The sequence below is a fragment of the Caretta caretta genome, chromosome 1 (genome assembly GCF_965140235.1).
Source record: "Caretta caretta isolate rCarCar2 chromosome 1, rCarCar1.hap1, whole genome shotgun sequence".
Lineage (NCBI taxonomy): Eukaryota > Metazoa > Chordata > Testudines > Cheloniidae > Caretta > Caretta caretta.
Window position 1 is genome coordinate 101,916,841 of NC_134206.1, and position 12,702 is coordinate 101,929,542.

The window sequence follows — 12,702 nt, forward strand, 5'->3', positions numbered from 1 at the left end:
CCAGGACTAGATGGCATTCACCCAAGAGTTCTGAAGGAACTCAAGTATGAAATTGCGGAACTACTAATTGTGGAATGTAACCTGTCACTATTGGACTCTGTACCAGATGATTGGAGGGTAGCTAATATAATGCTGAGTTTTAAAAGTCTCCAGAGGCAATCCTGGCTATTACAGTCTGGTAAGTCTAACTTTAGTACCAGGCATTTGGGGGAAATTATCGTAAAGAACAGAATTATCAGCCATATAGATAAACATAATATGTTGAAGAGTCAACACAACTTTTGTAAGAGGAAATCATGCCTAACCAATCTATTAGAATTCTTTGAGGGACTCAACAAGCATGTGGACAAGGGTGATCTAGTTGATACAGTGTACCTAGCCATTCAGAAAGCCTTGGCAAGATCCTTCACGCTCTTAAGCAAACTAAGCAGTCATGGGATAAGAAGGAAAGTCCTCTCATGGATCAATAACTGACTAAAAGATAGAAAACAAAGTGTAGAATAAATGATCAGTGTTCACAGTGGAGAGAGGTAAACAGAAAGGTTCCCCAAGGATCTGTGCTGGGACTAATACTATTTAACATATTCATAAATGCTCTGGAAAAGGGGGTGAACAATGAGGTGGCAAAAATTTGCAGACAATACAAAATTACTCAAAATAGTTAAACTCAAAGCTGGCTGTGAAGAGTTACAAAGGGATCTCACTGAAGTGGGTGACTAGGCAACAAAATGGCAGATGAAATTCAGTGCTGATAAATCCAAATTAATGACACTGGAAAATAAAATCCCAACTATACATAGCTAATTTAGTGTTACCACTCAAAAAAAAGATCTTGGACTCATCACAGATAGTTCTCTGAATACACCAGCACAGGGTGCAGTGGCAGTCAAAAAAGCTAACAGAATATTAGGAACCACTAGGAAAGGGATAGATAATACAACAAAAAATATCATAATGCCACTATATATAAATCCATGGTACGCCCACACCTTGAATACTGCATGTAGTTCTGGTAGCCCCGTCTAAAAAATATATACATTATAACTGGAAAAGGTACAGAATAAGGCAACAAAAATTATTAGGGGAATGGAACAGCTTCCATACGAGGAGAGATTAAAAAGACTGGGACTGTTCAGTTTAGAAACGAGATGACTACAGGAGGGTATGATAGAGGTCTATAAAAAACAGTTACTAACTTTTCACAACTGTTGTTCTTCAAGATGTGTTGCTCATGTCTATTCCAAGCTACACGTGTGCATGCCACATGCATAGTTGCTGAAGATTTTTACCTCAGTGGTATCCGCTGGGCCAGCACTAGCGGCCTCTTGAGCCGCACACATATGTGCCAGTATAAGGGGCACCATTGGCTCCGCACCCTCTCAGTTACTTCTTGCCGGTAACTCCGAAAGAGCGGAAAGAGAGCGAGTCATGGAATGGACATGAGCTACACGTCCTGAAGAACAACAGTTATGTAAGGTTAGCAACCGTTTTTTCTTCTTCGAGTGGTTGCTCACGTCCATTCCATGCTAGGTAACTCACAATCTGTAACTCCGGAAGTGTTTTTTGGAGTTCATGGACTTGCTGACTGCAACACTACCCTTCCAATCCAGGAATCATCACAGGCCTGCTGGGTGATGTAATAGTGGGATGCAAAGGTCTGAACTGATGACCAGGTCGCAGCTCTGCAAAGGTCCTGGATTGGTACCTGTGTGAGGAACGCTGCTGACAAAGCCTGGGCTCTCATGGAATGAGCGGTCATAATGGCTGGAGGCGGAACCTTTGCCTACTCGTAGCAAGCTCAGATACAGGTGGTTATCCAGGACAAGATTCTTTGGGATGATACATGCTGCCCTCTCATCCTTTCTGCTATTGCTACAAAACAGTTGCGTAGACTTGCAGAAGGGCTTAGTCCTCTCAATATAGAAGGCGAGGGCCCACCTAATATTCAAAGTATGGAGTCAACATTCCTCGGTGGTCTTGTGAGGTTTCAGAAAGGAGGTCAGAAGAAAGATGTCCTGGTTGTTGTGGAATTGCAGTACAGACACTTCCCGACTTACGCAATCGTTCCGTTCCGGAACACCTTGCCTAACTCAAATTTTGCGTAAGACAGAAACGTATACCCGACCATTACGCAAAAACAAAACAAAACAAACCCCAACAACTCCTATTTCTAGCTTACGGAACATTTTCCATAAGTGCGGATTTGCATAAGTCGGGTCTTGCGTAACCCAGGGAGTGTATGTACCATCTTTGGTAGGAAGACCAGATGCAGGTGCAGATGGACCTTGTTCTTGAAGAACAATATATAAGGGAGTTCTGATGTCAGGGCTTTGACCTTGGAGACCCTTCTGGCCAACGTGATTGCCACCTGGAAGGCAACCATCCGAGAGAGAAGCAGTATGGGGCAAAATGCTAATGTCTCAAAGGATGGCCCCGTGAGCCTTGACAGGATCAGGTTTAAGTCCCATGGGGGAACCAGATCACGAACCTGAGGGTAGAGTCTTTCCAAGCCCTTGAAATACCTGACCATCATCTCATGGGAGAACACTGATCTGCCTTGCACTGGGGGGTAGAAAGCTAATATGGCTGCCAAGTGAACCTTAATAGATGAGAAAGCCAGACCTTGATTTTTAGGTGGAGCATAGTCCAAGATAGACTGCAGAGAAGACTGGGAAAGAGGGAGATTCTGTTCAGAGGCTCAAAAAGTCAAACGTTTCCACTTAGCTAGGTAGTCCTGGTGGAAGGCTTTCTGCTACCTAGCAAGACTTGATGAACCTGCTCCGGGCAGGCCTGCTATTCATGGTTCAGCCACGCAGCAAACATGCCGTCAGGTGCAGGGAGGTGAAGTTTGGGAGAATCAACCAGCCATGGTCTTGTGAAATCAAGTCCAGGTGGGGTGGGAGCGTGAATGGAGCTGCCACTGAGAGGTCCAAAAGCAGAGCGAACCACTGCTGACGAGGCCACATCGGAGCTATCAGGATAACCTTCACTTTGTCCATCTTGATTTTTAGGAGGACCCTGTGAACCAAGGGGATTGTGGAAAGGTGTATAGAAGGTGGTCAGCCCACGAGAGCAGGAAGGCATCAGAGAGGGAGCCCCTGTTGTGCTCGCACAGTGAACAGAACTGAGGCATTTCCTGTTTTGTGTGGTGGCAAACAGGTCAACTTGGGGAGTCCCCCACTTCTGGAAGATAACACTGACAACCTCCGGGTGAAGAGACCACTTCTGGTGAGAGGAAAAGGATCTGCTGAGTTGATCTGCCAGTGTGTTTCAAGCTATGGGGATATGTGATGCCTCAAGGTGAATGGCATGTTTCACACAGAAGTTTCACAGTTGGAGGGCCTCCTGGAACAGGGTTGAAGATCGAGCCCCTTCCTGCTTGTTGATGTAAAACACTGGTGCTGGTTGTCTGTCAAGACCTGCATCACCTTACCTGAGATCTGGGGAAGGAACACCTGGCAAGCCAAACATATTGCCGTGTGTTCCCTGATGTTTATGTGCAGGGAGAGTTCTTCCAGGGACCAGAGACCCTGAGTCCTGAGACTGTCGAGATGGACTCCCCACCCCAGATTTGAGGTGTTCAAAATTAAGGTTACAGATGGATGTGGGGCAACAAAGGGTATCCCTTTCTTTAGGAAACCTGGGTCTCTCCACCAAGTCAACGAAGCAAGGACTGGTGGTGGAATCATGAGTATTGAGTCCAAGTGGTGTCTGCTCGGGGAGTAGACTGACACTAGTCACATCTGTAGGGGTCTGAAGCACAGCCGTGTGTACTGTGCCACATAGGTACATGCTGCCATGTGACCCAACAGTTCAAGGCAAACCCAAGCGGTTGTTAGCTGGTGGATGTAACCGTGCCTCTGTGGGTCACAACTGAGAATACCAAATTCAGGACAAACTGCTGAGAAATAGGGCAGATATACCCAAAACTGGAGGTTATTCTCCCATGAGATATACCAAACCAGCAACAAAAGTAAACTTCTCTTTCACCACACTGGCAAACAAGAAGTCATAAAAGCAGTTTCCTTAGGCATTCCAGTCCTTGTATCACCACCAAAAACACTAGACTTAGAGATGAGTGGTTATTTAAAACCAATTTCATCAAATAAAAGGTTCCTCTGATCCCAAAGGACCAGCCACACACCCTGGTCAGTATACAACTCAGATCTTACCCAAAAATCACGCTGTTGCCAATCTTTTAGTATCTAAAATCTAAAGGTTTATTTATAAAAAGAAAGAAAGGCGAGAGTTAAAATTGGTTAAAGGAATCAAATACATACAACAATTGCAAAGTTCTTGGATCAGGCTTGTAGCAGTGACGGAATAAACTGCTGGCTTAAGTCAAGTCTCTGGTTACTTCCAAATCATTAGAAGGTCCTCGTTCCCTTGGTTAGAATGCTCCCATTAGCATAAGTCTATAGTCCAGAGGTTTGAGCAGGAAAGAGGCAGGTGCAGGAAAGAGGCAAAATGGAGGTGTTTCCAGGGCCTTTTATAGTTTCTGACATGTGGAGGAAAACCCATTGTTTCCAACAAAACCCTCAGCACAGCTAGTGGAAAATTACAGGTAAAAGATGCAGTTTGGAGTCACATGGCAAGTCACATGTCCATGCCTGATTCTGCTTAGTCATAGCAGGAAAGTCCATTATCTGTAGATAGGCGTCTCCCAGGGTCCCTTGTGAGTTAAGTGCTCCTTGATGAGCCACTTAATTTGAATAGTCCCTTCAAGATGTGCAGGTTAAATACCTTGCGGCCGTTACCCCAGGCGCAAACATTTGAAATCCAGGTATAGAGCCAACACTCATAGCTTCAAATACAAAAATGATACATGTATACAAATAGCAAAATCATATTCAGCAAATCATAAACTTTCCATAGACACCTTACTTGACAACCTTTGTACAAGATTTATTACAAATATATAACAGTGGTTGCAACAATGATCTATATGATTATATTTTAATCAGATAATGTCACAGTGGGTCATGACCTTGGAGATCAGTCCAACATAGCTCGGAATCTGGCCTCCGGTAAATAGACCATGGCCTGGGTTGATGAACTCTATTCTTTGAACCAGGACCAAAGCTAACTTGTGCTCATTTATCAACAGTTCCAGTGCCTAAAAGGTGGCCCGATGCTGTGCTGGACCTGAGCCTATGAGCAGACTTTGATTAGCCAGTTGTCAAGGTATGGGCAGACTTCCACGCCTGGACATCTGAGGAAGGCTGCTACCACTGCCATACACTTTGTGACAATCCGGGGGGCCTGCTGACAGGCCAAAGGGAAGCATGGTGAATTGGTAGTGGTGTTGACTCACTATAAACCTGAGGAATCTCCTGTGTCCATGAAAGACGGAGATGTGGAAATAAGCATCCTTTAAATCAAGGGAAGCATACCAATCTCCTGGATCCAGGTAGGGGATGATGGAGGCCAGGCCAGTTTCTTGAGATATCTGTTCAGGTGACACAGGTCTAGGATGGGCTGTAGACCCTCCGTGGCTTTCAGATTTAGGAAATATCGGGAGTAAAACCCTTTCTCTCTGAAGTTTCAAGGAACCTCCTTAATGGCCTCCACATGTAGGACGGTTTGCACCTCTTGGACAAGAAACTCATGAGAAGGGTCCCTGAAGAGGGACAGGGTGCTGGGAGGGGTGGACAAAAACTGGAGGATGTTACCAACAGTTATAAGGCAGAGCACCCAACAGTCCAATGTTATACAAGACCACACTGGGCTGAAGGATAACAGGCAGTCCAAAAACAAAAGGGGGGAATGGATCTGGAGTCGAGACTAGTATGCCGTCCTTGGGCGTACCTTCAAAAGGCCTGCCCCGGTATCTGTGTGAGTCTGACTGGAAGACAGAGGCAGAAGGTAGGGGCTGGTGTCACTTATAGCCCTTCCATTTTCTTTTGTAGGGCTCCTACCTGGGATGCGCTGGGAACCTGGGAGGCTGTTGGGGCCTACTTCCTGGAGGTTCTATGGATACCACTGAAGGAAAAATCTCTGACAAGTGTGCACGTAATGTGCACACTCCTAGCATGGCATGGACATAAGCAAGCACTTGAAGAAGAATAATTAATCGTGTGGAGAAAGTGGATAAGGAAGTGTTATTTACCCCTTCACATAATGCAAGAATAAGGGGTCACCTGATGAAATAAACATGCAGCAGATCTAAAACAAAGAAAGAAATATTACTGCACATAACACACACAGAAGGGTTGTGCATGAATGGAAATCCTGGTGTGGATAAAAAACATGCCTGCACCTAGTTCAATTTAGCTCCATCCTGTTAATTTAACATGTTGTAATGACCGGCTGCACAGAATAAAGCAGCATCCTGTATGCGTATATAAATATTGCTCCCCCCTTCAACAACAGCCACTTTCTCCTGCTACAAACTTATAGGAACCACAAACAAAAAGAAAAAGAGTGACTCTGCTGCCCCAGAAGCCACAAAATAATGGCTTATTTCAGATTAATTTGAATCCTTCTCACCAGTTTATAAATCTGCAAATACAGAGATGTCATTTTCTCTGAAAAAGATGCAGAGGAACTAAGCAGCCTTTCAAATGACTGCAATCTGGTTCTTAGCAACTCAGAGTGGCAGCTACAACATAAAGAACACTAAAAGTACAACGTAAATTGTTCATAACAACAATAATGCATTAAGATTATTACCTTCCCTACAGCTTTTAAGACTGCTAGTGTGTCATCATCACACTAGTAATTTCCTTAAAACTGTGGTTTCATATTGATCAAATAATGCTAAGTAAAACTTGAATAACAAGAATTTGTGATTAACTTTTTTCCTTAACAAAGCAAGGCAATTCAATGCCACAAAAGGACATCATGTAAAATTATTCTTATAGAAAAAGTAAAATAAAATAGGGTAAATTAATTCTTGCTATAAGTCCACTGACTTTATCATAGTTACAGAAAGGATGAATTTGGCCAAGTGTGTTGTATATTATAATGAATCACAACAATAACAATAACTTCTCCCGGTATCTATTCACTTAGCTCTGGTCTACACTAGGACTTTAGGTCGAATTTAGCAGCGTTAAATCGAAGTAAACCTGCACCCGTCCATATGATGAAGCCCTTTTTTTCGACTTAAAGGGCTCTTAAAATCGATTTCCTTACTCCACCCCCGACAAGTGGATTAGCGCTTAAATCGGCCTTGACAGGTCGAATTTGGGGTACTGTGGACACAATTCGACGATATTGGCCTCCGGGAGCTATCCCAGAGTGCTCCATTGTGACCGCTCTGGACAGCACTCTCAACTCAGATGCACTGGCCAGGTAGACAGGAAAAGAACTGCGAACTTTTGAATCTCATTTCCTGTTTGGCCAGCGTGGCAAGCTGCAGGTGACCATGCAGAGCTCATCAGCAGAGGGAACGGGGGCCTGACGATATGTACCCAGGACCACCCGCGACAATGTTTTAGCCCCATCAGGCATTGGGATCTCAACCCAGAATTCCAATGGGCAGCGGAGACTGCGGGAACTGTGGGATAGCTACCCACAGTGCAACACTCTGGAAGTCGACGCTTGCCTCGGTATTGTGGAAGCACTCCGCTGAGTTAATGCACTTAATGCACTTAGCGCATTTTCTGTGGGGACACACACACTCGAATATATAAAAACGATTTCTAAAAAACCGACTTCTATAAATTCGACCTAATTTCGTAGTGTAGACATTCCCTTAGGTACTTACCTGGTCCCTATCACTGTAGTATCTAAATGCTTCCAAGCTATAAATATATTTATTCTCACACACCCCTGTGAGATAGGGAGGGACTATTATTCCCATTTTATAGGTGGGGAACTGAGGTACAAAGTGAGCAAGTGACTCACACAGGAAGTCCGTGGCAGGGCTGGAAATTAAACCCAAGTTTCCTGGATCCAAGGCCAGCTATTTAACCACAAGGGTCTTTAACCATTCTCTCTCACCGCCCCAATCTCATGTGATGCAGCTGACACTCCCAGCTCAAAATATGCTTAGCTTTCAAAGCACATAATCCTATACATTGCACAGTATGTGCACTTATTGAGGAGAAAGGTTAATGTACTGTACATGGCTAAAAATCCCAGCTTTCCATTAGAGAGCTATAGAACAGCTTGAGCTAGGGATTGGCTTGCAGAATAGGGAAGAAATAAACATACAAATGATCTCCCTACCCGTACACACTACAGTTACCAGTCAGTCATTAGTCCAGCCCTGGGAGTGAAGAAACTCCATGCATTTCATCCAAAAGAGAGCTGAGACAGGGTACAGACCCAGCTTTTAAAGAAGGTTACTTTTCTTTTTAATAGTTCTCCAAGGGGGGTTCCCTCTCTGGTTTGCTGAAAAAGTTTGATTGCTCTTATGTTCTCGCAGTGGAGGGGTCTGACAGCTGTTGTATGAAGGAATAGTTTTCTTTTCTCCTCCATTAGTATTTGGATAGGGAGGGAACAGTAATGTCTTTAGCCTGATAATACCCCTCTTTTCCGAGCTAAACTCTTCAAGAAATCCCTTTAATTTTTTTCTCTTTCTGAATGTCAGCCAGCTAATTAAGAATCCAGCCCTGTGTTAGGATGCAATTAAAACAGCCAGAAGTCATGCTCACAAGCTCAGTGGCCTTATATAAGGGAAAAGACAGTCTTGGGAGATGATGCCGATAAATTGTGAGCTGCTAATAAAGAAGAAACAGCCCGTCAGAATGGCAGTAGCCACTATGAAGGCTTTTTTCTAGATCTGACCGTTAAGTATTTTTAATTATCTACTGTAGCAGTTACAAAGCTACAGTAAGTAGTTTCATATTGTCCAAATGATAATTTAATGCCGTCATATAGTTTAATCTCACAGTAAAATTCCCTTGTTAAAAATCAGAATTAAGACTCCATAGAAACCCAAAAAGAAAAGGAGTACTTGTGGCACCTTAGAGACTAACCAATTTATTTCAGCATAAGCTTTCGTGAGCTACAGCTCACTTCATCGGATGCATACTGTGGAAAGTGTAGATCTTTTTATATACACACAAAGCATGAAAAAATACCTCCTCCCACCCCACTCTCCTGCTGGTAACAGCTTATCTAAAGTGATCACTCTCCTTACAATGTGTATGATAATCACATAATTACCAGCAGGAGAGTGGGGTGGGAGGAGGTATTTTTTCATGCTTTGTGTGTATATAAAAAGATCTTCTACACTTTCCACAGTATGCATCCAATGAAGTGAGCTGTAGCTCACAAAAGCTTATGCTCAAATAAATTGGTTAGTCTCTAAGGTGCCACAAGTACTCCTTTTCTTTTTGCGAATACAGACTAACACGGCTGTTACTCTGAAACCTGTCATAGAAACCCAGTATATCAAACAATAAAAGATTGCGCCTTTATGGTGCCTAAGAAAGTAGTAAAGATTTGTAAATGATGAAGCTCAGATTAAATGTTGGTATTGAATGTCTGCACAATTTATGAAAATCTTGTTCCCAGAAACCAACAAAATACACATAGTACATAGAAAAAACATTGCCAAAAGGATGTTTGGCACAAGTACAGAAGTATCTTCTCCAGACAGCCTTTTCCCACCCACCATCCTCGGCAAACAAGGCCAGCTTGCTGCCCTTTTTGTCCATTTCTACCACAGATGTCTTCATGCCTTCTTTCATGCCACCTCTACCCATGAACAGGTAGAGTTTCAGTGGTACAAATAATCAGGAGTCAGACACCTGACTTCCATTGACTTTCAACAGGAACTGGTTTGATAACTGACTTTTTATGTCTTTCAAAATTTGCCCCAGCATGTCTTCCTGAAACTGGTTCAACAGCCCATCTCCCCTAATTCAAATCCCCATTCAAACCCAATACCATTGAAACGTCAATTATTTATAGGAAGTGAATCGACCATGAAGATCATACTTTATTAGAGATTTACTTTTTGTGTGTTATTTTTTATGCTATTGTAGTAATGCCCAAAATATGCAGGGTGCTTTCCAAACATGGAGAAGAAACAATCTCTACTCCCAAGAGCTCCCAAGATAAAAAGGTGTAAGTTAAAACATGTAAGCAATGGGGCTGATTCTCCCACTCTTACTTACACTGAGCAGTACCTTAGCCCCAAATCCCCAAGGGAGTCCTCAAATTTAACAGGACTGCTTGAGGAGGAGTATTACTTAACCTGGGTAAGAATTGGGCCCGTTATTAACTAAGTACATTGAATTTCCCTCCTTTTCCATCCGCCACAATTCACACCTTCCTCCCAAACACCAAACCCAGCTGCAGTTTCAAGGTCCTTACTCCCTTCCCTCCTCACCAGTGAGTAATTCCCTCATAGGTAGATAACTAAGAAAGCTAGTTTCTTATATGCATCACAGAAGAAGTGGATCTTCAGGAGGGAATTCAGTCCCAGTGCTTAAGCTGAAGAAAGTATTTAAGTCTCTACTGAGGAAAGCATTTAAGTCCCTTGAGACAAATGTGGGTGTTTTGATGACAGTTTCAGAGATGAGGGAGCTGAAACTGCTTACAATGGTCTGGTGGACTGGAGAGCTAATGACTTCTGCTGTGAGGAAGACCTTGAAGCATTTCTTCTGGTTCCTTCAAGCCCATGAGGAAAAGAAGACAGGGGGAGGGGTACGTCAAAAACATATTGTCTTTGACAGTGACAATTTATGTTTAATCCCAATTAGCTTTAATGTATTATGCAAGAATGTCTTATTATTATAAGACCTGAGGAAAATGCCATATTTATTTTCAAATTAAAAAAAACAAACATTAAAGGAGTACTTCTACAAGATAGGAAGTTGGGACAATTTTCTTCATACATAAGACATTTTAAAGAAATGCAAGACAAAAGGGAGGGAAAGACAAGTGGCAGGTCAGTGCTTCAGAGGTCAGTTGACATGTGAAAAAAGCAGATTCTGAAGAACGAGCTGTTGCCCCTCTTCATAACCTCATTTTCAGCACTAAGCTGCACATGTGTAGAAGCACACAGGCCCCTCCTCAGGTTAACTTCTGGCAACAGTTCCAAATGGCATACGAACTCCAAAAATGGGCATCTCTGGAGGAGATGAAGGAGAAGGAGAAGCATTTTTGTTTAGTTTTCTCCTATTATTGAACTATGCTATTCTTTGTTTTTGGCAACTTGTAAAATAAAGAGAGAAAAAACAGCCCCATATGGAAGAGTTTTTAACTCAACTATATGTGTCTATTATAGATGGATGTGATGTCTTGAAATCTTTGGGAAGAATGGGGTAAATTACATTGCAAATAACCTCCTGTGTGATTGAGCTGTTTATAAAGTACAGTAGTATTTGATCAATGTTACACCTGCCTGAATACTCTGATTATTTGGCAACCCCTGTGATATCATGCCCCAAATTCTTCATAGAGATATTATGATATGATTATGGCATAACTAAGATGTATTTTGTGCAAGATAAGGCATGTGAGATATCATTGGAAAGGTTATCATTTACTGAATATGATTCTCATATTTGTATGCATGTATCATTTTTGTATCTGAAGTTAGGAATATTGTCTATACATCTGTTATAAATGTATTTACACCTGGGGAACATCCACGAGGCAGAATGCAATCAGTCTAGATTGCTGGCTGGAAAGGGCCACTAGGAAGAACAATAGGTGTTAGAAGATGCTAATGTTTCCCGGAGGGAAAGCCTTCTTGGGGACGCTGCAAACAGCCTTTGCGTTATGGCTGCAGTGTCATGTGATCAAGTCACCTGATACTGGACACCATGATAATAGTAGTACTTTTCCACTGACCGGGGGTAGGAATCACACTGGAAGACAAAGGCGCCACATGTAAAACCTATTTAAGGCAGGGGAGTGACATCCTCATGGTTGGTTCTTCATGGAATCCCCTCCCAGGATGACTGCTGTAAACACGAAAAAAAGACTGAATGTGGGAAGAAGGACTGAGCCCAGGCTGGAGAGTTGTCTGGCCTGTGAATGAAATATCTGAAGGTTTAAGCTGCAGGCAAGTGCAGCTGGCCTTCAAGAATCTCTGAAATTTGCCTAAAACAACGTGGGTGAGAAATTACTATTTGTAACCAGTTCTTTAGTATCTTAAGCTTAGATTGCATTTTTGTTTTATTTGCTCGGTTATCTGCTTTGATCTGTTTGCTATCCCTTATAATCACTTAAAATCTATCTTTTGTAGTTAATAAACTTATTTTCGTTTTGTCTAAAACCCAGGGTGTGGAATTCATAACTGGAGGGCAAAAAGCTCTTGCATCTCTCTCTCCACACTGAGGGAGGTGGTGAATTTCATGAGTTTACACTATACACTTCTCTGTGCAGCGCAAGACAGTACAATTTTGGGTTTATCCTCTAGAGGGGGATGTGCACTTGAGTACTGGTCAATTTCCTAGCTGAGCCTTCCCATAGAGAGCTGATCTCAGCATCTGTGTGAAACTGCAGCTGAGTGGGTCCCTATGCTGGTGGGGACTTGAGAGCTTGTCACAGCAGTACAGTGTAAAGGGAGCCCAGGTTGGTGGGTCAGGCGGGCTCAGTGGTATCCCAGTTTCAAGTGCATCCCAGGGGGAACCAGTCACCCCCACACACACACACACTCACCTGCCAAACAAGAATCACAAAATGTTGTATTACACAAGAAGTATATGATCAGCTCTATTCAGAAGAATCATATGCCATTTTCTGTTCGGGACTGGCATTGCTTGTTGTGTTTATTGACCTGTATTGAATCAT

The 12,702-nt window shown here is 42.9% G+C and overlaps 1 protein-coding gene and 1 long non-coding RNA gene across 7 annotated transcripts in view; one reads left to right on the forward strand and one right to left on the reverse strand.

Moving 5' to 3' along the window:
- Positions 1–6,784, forward strand: part of LOC125638540 (uncharacterized) — an 89,589-nt gene extending 82,805 nt beyond the window's left edge. The window contains exons 3-5 of the long non-coding RNA XR_012668962.1: positions 3,012–3,228; positions 5,108–5,184; positions 5,910–6,784. This is a non-coding gene — a long non-coding RNA (uncharacterized LOC125638540). The remainder of the gene's footprint in view (positions 1–3,011; positions 3,229–5,107; positions 5,185–5,909) is intronic.
- The window catches only part of NALCN (sodium leak channel, non-selective), a 356,269-nt gene that overhangs the window by 183,640 nt on the left and 159,927 nt on the right, over positions 1–12,702 (reverse strand). The gene's annotated exons all lie outside the window — the stretch shown is intronic.